The 13392-nt window shown below is 37.6% G+C and overlaps 1 pseudogene; it reads right to left on the bottom strand.

The window, feature by feature from the left end:
* Positions 1-2049: 2049 nt before the first annotated feature.
* LOC109387322 (heat shock protein HSP 90-beta pseudogene) lies at positions 2050-4266 on the bottom strand (annotated as a pseudogene).
* Positions 4267-13392: the final 9126 nt, after the last annotated feature.

Below are 13392 nucleotides of genomic sequence, written 5' to 3'. Positions count from 1 at the left end.
CACAGGGGCTGCAGCCTACGCCATCGCCGGCGACTCACGGCAGCCCAGTTCCAGGTTCAGCTGTTGTTCATCATCTTAGCTGTAGAGGGCAGTGTCACTGGCCCTCATATGTGGGATCTGAACCAGGGCCCTATGGTGTCCCAAGCCAGTTCTTAACCATCGTGCCACGTGGCCGGCCCCTTAAGTGTTTTTTATATATTAGCTCTTTTAATTCTTATAGCATCTTATGAAATAGGTACTATTTTTATCTCCCTTTTATAAAGAAATCCAAGGAACAGAGCAGTTGAGTGACATGTCCAAGGCCACACAGCTAGTAAACTGTAGAGCTGAGATTTCAATTCAGACAATCTGATGCCAAAGATCACATTTTTAATCATTATTCCAAATTGTCTTTCAGAAGAACACCTGACAAAGTAGCCTTAGGTACATCACCACTCCTCTCTCAAGGCCTCTCATTTCTCTAAATGTAATAAGGAGAGATTAGATTATCTCAAAGAGATCTCCCAGCTCTAAAACCCCATGATTGTATATAAAATTGAAGTAAGCTTTGATTGGCAAAAAAAAAATGCCTTGTGGGTATATTCAAGGTCAAACATTATTTATCATTCTCTCTCCATTCCCTTCCATTCCTTTTGCTCTCCCAACCCTTTTACATTCATTCCAATCTATTATAGGGTAGTTTAACTAAAACATTACTATTGAATCCATAGTTCTGTATATATATATATATATATATATATATATATATATATATATATGCATTGGGGATAACCTCCCTTCCTCTTCTTATACCTTGTTATGTCTTTTCATGTCTTGTTCTTAATCATATATAATGCCCTCTCCAAATGGAAAATATTCCTGTTTTATCCTCAGGCCTGTCTTATTCATAACAGCTGTTTATAGGTTGGAGCTTTCATTTAAAAGGCTCACTTCACTCCAGAGAAAAAAATAAAGGGCCATAGGACATTGCTTAAGGAGAGTAGGTCTTCTTAACCCAACAGACAGAAGAAAAGAGGCCACCCAGTACGTGGAGAATAGCTAGCAAATGGGTATAGTACTCTTAGCAAGTATTATAATATTTTTTTCTCAACAAAGACATTTTCATGAATGCAGATTGACTGATTCAGAAAACACTGGACTTAGAAAGCCCTTAAAAGGAATGGGGACTCTTGGCTGATTCTTCTCTCACCCTTTTTTTTCTGAAGGAAACACTTAAGTAGTTAACTTTTGTGTGTGTGTGTGGGGGGCGGGGAGGAGCTTTAAAAGTAATAGAATCACTTGAATCCTTAAAAAATTGAGGAACAAATCTCCACCATAACTACCAGCCTATAAGAGTGACTGTTGACACTCTGGTTCATTTCCTTCCAGTCATAATACATGCATATATATTTTTTTATGTTGCTTACTTCGTTGTAGATATTTTTGCATGTTTCCATACAATTTCTATAACCATGAATTTTTTTGAGTCACAAAATCTATTTTTAAAGGACTTCCATCTAGGAACAGGTAAATGAAACAAATGATACAGAACAACATACAATACAAATATGTAATATACAGTTAATTGTTCAAAGTGATTTGCAATTATTAATATTAAACACCATATATTGAGCACCTTTATATACATTACATATACTTTGGAATACTCAAAGATATATATTAATTATCCCTATTTTATGTTGATTAAATGAAGACTCAGATAAATTTAAGAAAATATCAGTTACCCAGATAATAGGGTGCAGAGTTATAGTTTAACTCACATTGTCTGGATACAAAAGATGTTCAGTTCACTACAGTATACTGACTGCTTTACATAAACTCTCCACTTGCTTTATTAAATTTATTCTTTTTTTGTATAAAACTGCATCTTCTTTATTTTTCATACTTTAATTTCAAAACAAAATAAACAACAACAAAAAAATCCCTACGACACACAACATTCCAAACCCAATGTCAAATGTGGGAAGGGAAGGCTCGTGGCCCTTGTATCCCGCCTTAGGCATAAAGACAGGAGAGGAAAAACCACTAGACATCAGCAGAGGAAATGAGGTGGGCCAGGGCCACTCAGGGCTTCTTGAGGAGCCATGGAGACACTATACACAGGGCACAAGATTTGCAGGTAGAACTCCTACTAATCTACTTCTTCCATGCGAAAGCCATCCTCATCCCCTTCAAGGTGGAGGATCTCATCAGGAACTGTGTTCTTCTGCTGTCACTTCATCTTCATCAATGCTTAGGCCTAGCTTAATCATGCGGTAGATACGGTTGGAGTGGGTCTGGAGATCTTCAAGTGAGAAGCCCGAGGAGAGCAGCACAGTATCAAACAACAGCACCACAAGGTCTTTGACAGCCTTGTCATTCTTGTCAGCTTCCGCCTTTTGCCGCAGGGTCTCCACGATGGGATGGTCAGGATTGATCTCCAGGAGCTTCTTGGCCATCAAGTATCCCATCGTCGAGTTGTCCTGAAGTGCCTGGGCTTTCATGATCTGCTCCATGTTGGCTGTCCAGCCATAGGTGCTCGTCACAATGCAGCAGGGTGAAGAAACTAGCCTATTGGAGATTGTCACCTTCTCAACCTTCTTATCCAGGATTTCTTTCATGAGTTTGCAGGGGTTCTCAAACTTGGCCTTGCTCTCCTCCATTTTCTTATTCTCCTGCTCATCCTCAGGGAGCTCCAAGCCCTCCTTGGTATCTGAGACCAGGCTCTTCCCATCAAACTCCTTGAGCTGCTGCACACAGTACTCACCAATAGGCTCTGTCATATACACTACCTCGAAGCCCCGTTTCCGCACTCGCCCCACAAAAGTAGAGTTGGCAACCTGCTCTTTGCTCTCACCAGTGATGTAATAGATGCACTTCTGGGTCTCTTTCATGCGAGAGACATATTCCAAAAAAGAAGTCATTTTGTCTCCAGACTGGGAGGTATGATAGCGCAGCAGCTCAGAAAGGTGTCGCCGATTAGTCGAGTCCTCATGGATTCCAAGCTTTAGGTTTTTAGAGAAAGCCTCATAGAATTTCTTGTAGTTCTCCTTGTCTTCCGCCAGCTCAGAGAAGAGCTCAAGGCACTTCTTAACAATGTTTTTAAGAATGACCTTCAAGGTTTTGCTCTGCTGGAGCATTTCTCGGGAGATGTTCAAGGGCAGGTCCTCAGAGTCGACCAAACCACGGAAGAAGTTGACATACTCTGGTATCAAATCATCACAGTTGTCCATGATGAACACACACCGATCATAGAGTATGATGTTATTCTTCTTTTTCTTGTTCTCAAAGAGGTCAAAAGGAGCCCGATGAGGGATGATTACCAGGGCCCTGAATTCCAACTGACCTTCTACAAAGAAATGCTTGACTGCCAAGTGGCCTTCCCAGTCATTGGTAAGGCTCTTGTAGAACTCTCCATATTCCTCTTGGGTGATGTCATCAGGGTTTCTGGTCCAAATGGGTTTGCTCTTGTTCAGTTCCTCCTAATTGATGTATTTCTCCTTAACCTTCTTTGTTTTCTTTTTCTTATCCTTAGCACTATCATCCTCTTCATCTGAGCCCACACCTTCAATTTTGGGCTTCTCATCATCATCTTTATCTTCCTCGGCTTCATCATCATGGATTTCTTTCTCTTATTCCTTCTCCAAATAAAGGGTGATGGGATAACCTATGAACTGTGAGTGCTTCTTCACCACTTCTTTGACCTATTGCTCCTCTAAGTACTCTGTCTGGTCTTCCTTAAGATGGAGGATCACTTTGGTGCCCCGGCCAACGGGCTCACCATGGTCAGTTCATACAGTGAAGGAACCCCCAGCAGAAGACTCCCAGGCGTACTGCTCATCATCATTACACTTTGTGATCACAACCACTTTCTCTGCCACCAGGTAGGCAGAATAAAAGCCTACACCAAATTGTCCAATCATGGAAATGTCTGCACCAGCCTGAAGAGCCTCCATAAATGCTTTAGTACCAGACTTGGCAATGGTTCCCAGATTATTTATGAGATCAGCTTTGGTCATGCCAATGCCAGTGCCCATCAGAGTGAGGGTACGTTCCTGGGGATTGGGGATGATGTCAATTTTCAGATCATTACCACTGTCCAACTTAAAGGGTCAGTCAGGTTCTCATAGCGTATCTTGTCGAAGGCACCAGAAGCGTTACTGATCAATTCCCAAAGGAAAATGTCTTTGTTGGAATAGAAGGTATTGATTATGAGAGACACAAGTTGGGCAATTTCTGCCCGAAAGTCTCCACTTCCTCCTCTCCATGGTGCACTTCCTCTGGCATCTTAAAGGTGGAAGAGATGCACGTACTAGAGAGCAAAATGGGCGGGAACTGTGTCCAGCTGGAACACCGCAAAAACCGTTAGCAGCAGTAACTCAAGAGGCTTAAATTTATTCTTAAATAAGGAAAGTATTCTGGGATTACTTTCTTAGAGCTATTAAATATAAAAAATGCCAAAAAAATCATGCGTGTCCCTTCAGAACCTCTGCCACCTCAGTGTATAACTATGATTTTAAACAACAGCATGCAGTGGCTATACCATAATTTACATGCCCATTCCCTAATGTTAGATATTTATATTTTCTCTCCCAATGAATAAGTATTATAACTGAAGTCATATAAAGATAACACGAACATCTTCAATAACTTTATTATTTACTTAGGGTAGATTCCAAAATCTACCCTAAATTCCAAAAAGTTGAAATAATGAGCCAAAAGGTTTGAACATTTTGGGGTTTTGGAGGATTGTAATGATTCACACTTTCATTAGCAATGTGTGGTAACACTCTCCTCTCATTGTACCCTTGGCAACTTTGAGTATTATTTTTTAATGTCTATTTGAAATAAGTAAATCAGAAGTATTTTTTACTTTTGTTTTCACTTCCTTGATTATCAGTGAGGCTAAATATTTTTCTTTCATGTATTAGCTAGTTCTATTTCCTCTCTTGTGAACTATGTATTTATGTATTTTGTGCATTTATCTATTGAGGATCTTAGTAATTATTTTAAAAAATTAAACTGTATTGGTGCAAAATCAAAAACAAATTGTCTTTATAGTATTTCCTGAAACTATCTTTCATAGTTTGTTTTTTGCCCTTTTTATTTTTGTCCATTTTATGCAAATGAACATTATACTAAGAGGAAAACATGATCACTGCCTGGACATAAATCAGTTGCTTTAGAAAAATATGACAAACTTGGTAAAATCAAGAGTTTTTCAGACATCACAGAAATGGCGGCAGTGAGGTGGACTTCTTGAGATCTTTCTTGGAAATTATCACAATTGAACAGCTATAACTCATCAGAGGAATCTCTGCTCATTACACAGAACAGCCAAGAGACTCGCATGAGGATTACCTGAAGGTGGGCAAACCGGGCAATTGGGGGAAGATGAAAGGGAGATGTGCAGAGATGCAGCCTGCATCTGTGGCTGAGGAGATGTGGAGGCCCAGGAAACAGACTGAAGATTATTACAGTAGCAAGGTAACAGGTTCCCTCCCTATGCCCCATAGTCCTGCAGAGAGTTCAGCATAGAGCACAGTGGTGCCCAGCATCAGAGGCAGAAGCTTCTTCTCAAAACAGCAGCTGGGCTTTCTCAGTCAGACAGAAAGCAAAAACAACTTTATTACCAGGCCCCACTCTCATCCTCCCTCAACAATCTTACCCTCACCCTTCCAGAGTCTTAAACTGGTTCATGAATGGAAGAGTAGTGTCAGATTACAGAGGTGCTCCAAGCCCCAGGAAATGGAAATAGCCAGCTTGCCGCTGTGACCCAGGGAAGAGGCTGCATCCAGCACATGATCACCTACCCAGCCCCCACCTTTGCTGGAAGAGGCTGCATCCAGCACATGATCATGTACCGAGCCCCCACTTTTGCTGGACAGGTCCCGGCAGGGCAACTCCAGCTGAGTCACACAAAGGACTCAGCAGTGGGTGGCCAAGGCAGCGCTGGGTTTTCAGCAGCTTGGAAATCTCATGCCCTTCACAGCCCCCAGTGGACAGAGAGCCCTAAAACCCAGGAGTCCTGTACAAAGGGAAGAAGCCCACCTCCTGGCTGCAATGCCCTCAGCGCGTCTGTGCAGGCTACAGCAGAAACTGCACTGACTTTGTGAAAGCTACCAACCACCCCACATAGTTCCAGTCATCTAGAACTGCATTGTAAGGGTCACTCTGGGCACCAGGTGGCCAGCTCTGCCTCCACAAGATGCAGAGGAGTTTTTGTACACCAAAGGACAACCTGGAGATAGCTTGGTGGAATTAAGCCAAGACTGGCACTGTTTTTGTGTGTTATTTTTTGGTTTTGTTGTGCTGGTTTGTTTTTGTTTTTCTATTTTATTATTATCATATGTATATATATATATATATATATATATATATATATATATATATATTTCTCCCTTCTCTTCCCCTTCTTTTCTTGTTGCTATTTTGTTTGTTTTGTTTGTTTTGTTTTTTGTATTCTTGATACTCCTGGGCATGTTAAGAGTTGGTTGTCAGTTGTTTTTTACATCTGAGTGTATTTGGCTTATTTGGTGGTGGTTGTTGTAATTGTTGACCTTCTTTGTTCTAAAATTGCTCTGCACCAGGGCCCAGCCAAATAGGTACAAGAATCATCACACCCAGAGGTCAACTCTAGACCAAATCAGAGCATTACCAGGTTTGACCTACAAGAGACACACCCAAAGGGAATGCTCTACAGGCATGAGAGTCCATAAGGGCCAAGCCTCCTCTGAGGACCTAACTCTTACACAGCAACTCCTACACTGTGGACATATACAATTCTCACATTTAGTCAACCTGGGAGCAATCCCACCTACTGTCAAGACAAAAGCAATCAAAGCTCAACGTCAACAGGAGAAGACACACAACAAAAGGGAGATCTCTGGAACACACCTGAAAGAGAATAGGGAGACTGAGAAATTCAAATATAAAGGACACATACGACATAAGTCCACCCAGAAAAAACTGAGAGACCTAGGGGATCTACCTAATACATCGAAGCAAGCACAAAGAGTTAACCAGAATGGGAAAACAAAGAAAAACATCCCAAATAAAAGAACAGAAGAAACCTACAGAATCAGTGAAACTAGATGAAATAGAGGCAACCAACCTATCAGATGCAAAGTTTAGAACACTGATGATAAGAATGTTTGGGGAACTTAGTGAGAACATAAAGGATAGAGAAATCATGAAAAACAACCAGTTAGAACTAAAGAATAAAATTACTGAAATAAAGAACACACTTGAAGGAATTACCAGCAGATTAGATGAAGCAGAGAATGAAATCAGCAACTTAGAAGACAAGATAGCAGAAATCATTCAAGTGGAACAACAGATAGAAAAAAAGTGAAAATAGTTTAAGAAAATTGTGAGAAAACATCAAATGCAACAACATGCACATCATAGGAATACCAGATGAAGAAGAGAGGAAGCAATGAATGTGGAACATAGGTGAAGTAATAATGACTGAAAACTTCCCTAACTTGGTGAAGGAAATCAACATACAAGCCCAGGAAGCACACAGAGTTCCAACCAAGCTGAACCCAAACAGATCCACACCAAGACACATTATTGTTAAAATAGCAAAGGTTAAAAACAAAGAGAGAATCCTAAAAGCAGAAAGAGATAGACAGCAAGTTACTTACAAGGGCACCCCCATAAGACTATCAGCTGACTTTTTTGTGGAAACTTTTCAGGCCAGAAGACAGTGGCAGGGAGTATTCAAAGTGATGAAAAACAAAGGCCTACAACCTAGATTGCTTTATCCAGGAAAGCTATCATTTAAAATTGAAGGAGAGATAAAGAGCTTCCCAGATGAGAATAAAGCTAAAGGAATTCATTACCGTTAAGCCAGCATTGCAGGAAATGTTAGAAGGTCTTCTTTAAGCAGAAGAAAGAGGAAAACAATCTAACTAATGAAGACCACAAATACAAATAACAAAATGGCAATAATTATGTATTTATCAATAATCACATTAAATATAAATGGAATAAATGCTCCAATCAAAAGACATAGGGTGGCTGCATGGATAAGAAAACAAGACCCTTGCATATGCTGTATACAAGAGACTCACTTCAGATCAAAAGACACATACAGGCTGAAATTAAAGGGATGGAGTAAGATATTTCATGCAAATAGAAATGAAAAAAAACATGGGGTAGCAATACTTATATCTTACAAAATAGAGTTTAAATTGAAGAATAGAATAAAAGACAAAGAAAGGCACTACATCATAATAAAGTGATCGATCCAACAAGAGGACATAACCCTAGTAAACATCTATGCACCCAACATAGGAGCACCTAAATATATAAAACAGATTTTGACAGACATAAAGACAGAGATCATCAGTAATGCTATCATAGTAAGGGACTTCAACACATAACCAACAACAAGGGACAGATCCTCCAGACAGAAAATCAATATGGAAACAGCAGCCTTAAATGACACATTAGACCAGTTGGATTTAATTGAAATTTTCAGAGCACTCCACCCCAAAGCTACAAAATGCACATTGTGTTCATGTGCACATGGAAGATTTTCCAAGATAGACCACATATTCGGCCACAAAACAAGTCTCAATAAATTTATGAAAATTAAATCATATCAAGTGAGGTTCATTCCTGGAATGCAAGGTTGTTTTGATATCCACAAATAAATTAATGTGATACACCACATCAACAAAATGAAAAATAAAAATGATATGGTCATATCAATAGATGCAGAAAAAGCATTTGACAAAATCCAGCAGCAATTTATGATATAAGCACTTAACAAAGTGGGAATAGAGAGATCATATCTCAACATAATAATGGCCATATATGATAAACCCACAGCTAAAATAATACTCGATGAGAAAAAGCTAAAATCATTCCCCTTAAGATCAAGAAAAACATAAGGTTGTCCACTTTCTCCACTTTTATTCAGCATAGTTTTGAAAGTTCTAGCCATAGCAATTGACGAGAAAAATAAATAAAAGGCATCCAAATTGGTAAAGAGAAAGTAAAATTGTCATTATGCAAATGACATGATACTATAAATAGAGAACCCCAAATACTCCAAAAAAAACCTATTGGAACTAATGAATGAATTCAGTAAGGTAGCAGGATACAAAATCAATATTCAGAAATCAGTTGCATTTGTATACAGCAATAACAAACTATCAGAATGAGACATTAAGAAAACAGTCCCATTTACAGTTGCTTTAAGAACTATAAAATACCTGGAATAAATTTAACCACAGAAGTAAAAGACCTGTACTCAGAAAATTATAAGACACTGAAGAGAGAAATTAAAGAAGATACAAATAAATGAAAACACATACCATGCTTATGACAGGAAGAATTACTATAGTCAAAATGTCTATACTGCCTATGGCAATATATAGATTCAACGCAATTCCTATCAAACTACCAAGGGCATTTTTCACAGAAATAGAATATAGAATCTTAAAATTTATATGGAACCATAAAATATCCCAAATAACCATGGCAATCCTGAGAAATAAGAACAAAGTTGGAGGTATCACACTACCTGACATCAAATCATACTACAAGGCTACAGTAATCAAAACAGTATGGTACTGGCATAAAAACAGACACATAGATCAATGGAAGAGAATACAGAGCTCAGAAATAAATCAATTCATATATAGTCATTTAATCTATGAAAATGGAAGCAAGAATTTACATTAAGAAAAAGATAGTCTATTTAATAAATGGTGCTAGGAAAATTGGACTGATCATGCAAAAAAGTGAAACTGGATCACCTCCTGACACCATATACGAGAACAAATTCAAAATGGATTAAAGACTTAAATTTAAGACCTGAAACCATGAAACTCTTATAAGAAAATATAGAGAGTAAAGTTGCAGACTATTCCTTGAGTAATATTTTTACTGATATATCCCCTCAAGCAAGGGAAGTAAAATAAAAAAAAACATATGGGATGACATCAAACTTAGAACTTTTTTCACAGCAAAGGAAACCATCAATAAAACAAAAAGGAAGTCCACTGAATGGGAGAAGATATTTCTCAATGATATATCTAATAAGGGGTTAATATCCAAAATCTATAACACTCATGAAACTCAGCACCAAAAAAACAAACAACCCAATAAAAAAATGGGCAGATGATATAAAGAGACATTTCTCCAAAGAGGACATACAGATAGCCAACAGACATATGGAAAAATGCTCAACCTCACTAATCATTAGGGAAATGCAAATAAAAACCACAATGAGATACCACCTTACTCCAGTCAGAATGGCTATCATCAATAAATCAACAAACAACAAATGCTGTTGAGGCTGTGGAGAAAAGGGAACCCTGTGCACTGTTGGTGGGACTGCAGATTGGTTCAGCCACTATAGAAATCAGTATGGAGGTCTCCCAAAAACCTGGAAATGGAATTACCTTATGATCCAGCAATTCCACTCTTAGGTATCTATCCAAAGAAACCCAAAATGCTAAGTCAAAAAAATATATGCACCCCTATGTTTATTCCAGCACTATTTATAATAGCCAAGATTGGAAACAACTGAAATGCCCATTGGTAGATGACTGGATTTAAAAAACTGTGGTACATTTATACAATGGAGTATTACTCTACTATAAAGAATAATGAAACCTTACCAGTTGCAATGATATAGATGGACCTAGAGAACATTATGGTAAGTGAAATAAGTCAGTAAGTTAGTCAGTGAAAGGCAGCTACCATATGACCTCACTTACTTACATAAGGAATCTAGAGAACTGAATAAATGAGCAAAGTAAACAGAAATAGTCTCAGAGATATAGAGGAAAAACCGATGGCTGCTAGATGGGAAGGGAGTGGGGATGCAAGTAAAAAAAAGTGGAAAGGGATTATAAGGATAAAAAGACATATAAGAGACATATCTGTAAATTGTAATGTGTGAGTTTTATTAGTATTCTCATTTGAACAAAGAAATGGAAAAAAATACACATACATTTGTGAGATTGGGAAATTTGGAAGTAATATCTAATGATATAAAATATTTATTGTTTATTTTTAAGGTATTAAAATACCATATAGGTATTAAGATACCATAAAATACTTATATACCATAAGGTAATATGTTATTATAGTTAGGTTAAAGAAGAGTCTTCATATCTTGTATAAATATACTGAAGTTTTATGGATGAAATTATGATATCACAGACTTACCTCAAAAAATCTAGAGAGACAATAGAAGGAATTGGGTAGTGGGATGGATGAAGCAAAATTACTCATGAATTGAAAATTATTGAGGTTATATAATGGCTAAGTGTTGGGTTCATTCAATCTTGCTCTCTGCTTTTATTTATTTATTTATTTATTTATTTATTTTGCAGAAAAGGAGTTTATTAGGAGAAAAAATACATTTCAAAGAAATAGAAGCAGGATTGAGCAGTAGAGAATGGCTCAAGGACCATTATTAGAAGAGAAAGTACACTCCAAAGAGTTGGGAGTGGGCCGAGCAAAGGAAGCTCAAAAGGCTTCTGCTTTTATATGTTTAAAATTTTGGACAATGAAAAGTTAAAACAAATTACATTTGAAGGATTTTTTAGTGATTTTGGAAAACACTAGAACACAATATTAAATGAAAAAGTAAGATAAAAACTGAAATTAATAATGAACAAATTTTAGAACTAGTTTCATGGGAAGAAGGGGTGATTATAAAGAACTTTAACTTTCTATTAAATTATCTATAATTTTCTTTTCTTAACTTAAATCAGAAAAACAGTACCACTTGAGCATATAGGTTTATTACTGATTATTTGAACAAAATTTAAGAACTGAAAAGAAATACATCAAAATATGAATGGCAATTATCTGTGTGTTGTGTGATTATGATGTGTATTTTGTATATGTGGTTTTTATTTCTTTTATATTTTCCCTATTCTCTGCATTGAGGATGTATTACCTTTTCATCAGAAAAATTGTTATGACAACATTTGTCTGGAAAACTTCAGATTTTTACTTTGCTTTCTCCTATTCATATCCATGTTCATATAGACATGTGGCTATTCAGCCATTCATTAGATGGTATATATTGGGTTGTCAGAAAAGTCATGACACATTTTTGCAATGAAAAACATAGAGAAAATGTCATGCCTTTTCCGACAACCCAACATTAATAGTAGCTCACATTTTGCAAAGCACTTGTAGACATTTTCAAACGTTTAAATTTTATATACACTATGAAAATTTACATACTGACACCCCTCTGAAATAGCATATCAGTAGGATATTATTATGCCCATTTTCAGATGAGAAAACAGAGCCTAAAATATTTGCAAAACATAGCAAGAGAGTAGCAGATCTTGAATGAGAACCCAGGTTTAATTTCTCCTAATCTCATGCTCTTTTCATTATAACATGTTGCCTCGCATTAAGAATATCAGAATACCATTAATTCAGTAATATTGAATAAGTAACTGAGGCCCAATTGAATTGAAGTTATTTACATCAACTGACTGAATTGTCTATTGTATTTTGCTTAACTGTGACCAAAGCCCTGTGCAAGAAAGAGGCATTCAGATGAAATAACAAGGAGGAAGCAGTAGAATTCTGTGACATATGGCATGCTTGCTGATGAAATCAAAGGTATGTTTCATGCCAGCTTTTAGACTTCAAAGTGCCATTTATTTCACTAAGAGGTATACCACATACCAGGAAATGCACAATCTCCTAGCCCTTTCTGTTGAAATCTAAACTCATGAGCGCATGGACTTGGCATGACTTAATGGAACATTGAATGCAATATGCTTGATGCATTTGTGAATACAAACTGTCCAGATTATCCACTATAGCAAAGGACTCTAGGTTGTCATCTGGATTCCACATCATCTAGGAAAAGTGGGGATAAAACAGTGTCTTGGATTTATTGCTGCCTACAGAATAAGGATTTATAATTTCAGAAAATGAAAATAACCCCCCGGGGTGTGGGGGAATACAAGTTAAACCAGGAAGCAATGAAGAATAGTAAAAGTATAAGACAAAAGTAGCTAAGTTCTCCTGTACAGAATGATATTTTTGCTCTCTTTTCCCTGGAGGATTGTAACCCCCCCCCTAGTAAACCTTGGTTTGCTACAAAAGATCGAGTCATTGCAAGTGACTCTATCACTTCCCAGCAGGGAAAAGAGATGCTGGAAAGCAGAGGCCTGTGAAGTATTTAAAAAAGACATCTATGGGATTATGTCACCGAAATGGCAGTGTGAGGAGTACTTCTTGAAATCTTCCCTTGAATTTAAACAAATTGAACAGCTATAATTTAACAAAGGACTCCATACATGGAACACAGGCATGCCTAAGAGACACGCAATTGAAATCATCTAAAGGTGGGCAAAATGGGCAAGTGGGGGAGGAAGGAATGGGGAAGTACAGAGACTCAGGTCACAGGAT

Source organism: Hipposideros armiger, unplaced genomic scaffold (assembly GCF_001890085.2).
Source record: "Hipposideros armiger isolate ML-2016 unplaced genomic scaffold, ASM189008v1 scaffold_153, whole genome shotgun sequence".
In the NCBI taxonomy this organism is placed as follows: domain Eukaryota; kingdom Metazoa; phylum Chordata; class Mammalia; order Chiroptera; family Hipposideridae; genus Hipposideros; species Hipposideros armiger.
The sequence above is the reverse complement of the archived record's forward strand: the minus strand, read 5'-3'. Positions and strand labels throughout refer to the sequence as shown.